The sequence below is a fragment of the Lucilia cuprina genome, chromosome 5, assembly GCF_022045245.1.
Source record: "Lucilia cuprina isolate Lc7/37 chromosome 5, ASM2204524v1, whole genome shotgun sequence".
NCBI lineage: Eukaryota > Metazoa > Arthropoda > Insecta > Diptera > Calliphoridae > Lucilia > Lucilia cuprina.
Window position 1 is genome coordinate 25,526,746 of NC_060953.1, and position 1,034 is coordinate 25,527,779.

The following is a 1,034-nucleotide window of genomic DNA, read 5'->3' on the forward strand; positions in this document are numbered from 1 at the left end:
GCTAATTAGTTATTAAAATAAAGTAATAAAACAATTTTTATAAAAAATTTGCCATAAATGAAATTTACATAATATTAAATACTCTGAACCGATCATGTACCAAAAAAATTTTTTTGGGACATTTTCGGCCCCACGTTGGGCGCCATTTTCTGTAATAAAACCCTACAAAATAAGTTTTTTTTTCTATGTGTGTTTCACAAAGAGACATTCTGTTAAAGGCCAAATATAAAAAGGATTATGGGAGCCATAAAATCGCTAGCTTCAATCGGGTGGGGAGGTTCGTGTCCTTCAATATTAAGTTTCAGGATACAGATATTATTTGTAAAAGTCTTCAAGATGTTAGTAGAAAACTATGCTTCAGAACCCGCGCCTACCAATATCCTGACAGCATAAAACCTAAATTAGTCAGAATCCCATATTTAAACATATCCTAGCTTACTATACCATACCATATCCTAGCTTACTAAAACATAGAAAAGATTTAGCAATTCATGTTGAATTTATTAAACAAATTATTCATCCCATAAATAGTAAGAAATATGGAAAATTAATTATATAAAAGTTATAAAAAAATACTATATAAACATTAGCAAATTTAATAAATTTAGTATACATAATAATCTATATTTAAATTTTCAACAATTATAGAAATTTTGCAAATAACAAAAATAACAACGATATTTAAAGACTATCGAACGATTCGGTCCCGTTTTTAATTAACAATTTAACATAATTTGAACAATGTAATTAACATAATCAAAAGAGATCACAACTATAAGTATTGTAACGTAACATAATAAGTAAGCATAGTGTCTTTTTTAATTTTAAGCTTTAACGAATTTGATATATAAGAGAGGTGTATTGTTAATTCTTATTCTTGTTTACATTATACAATTGTTTTTAAGTTGTATTACTTCTCTTTATTATTATTATTATTATTTTTTTTTTTTTTTTGGATTTATGATTTTAATAATTTGTTGTTTTTGTTATTTGCATTTGGTTTTTTACTTTTCTTTCACTTTTGAATATGCAAG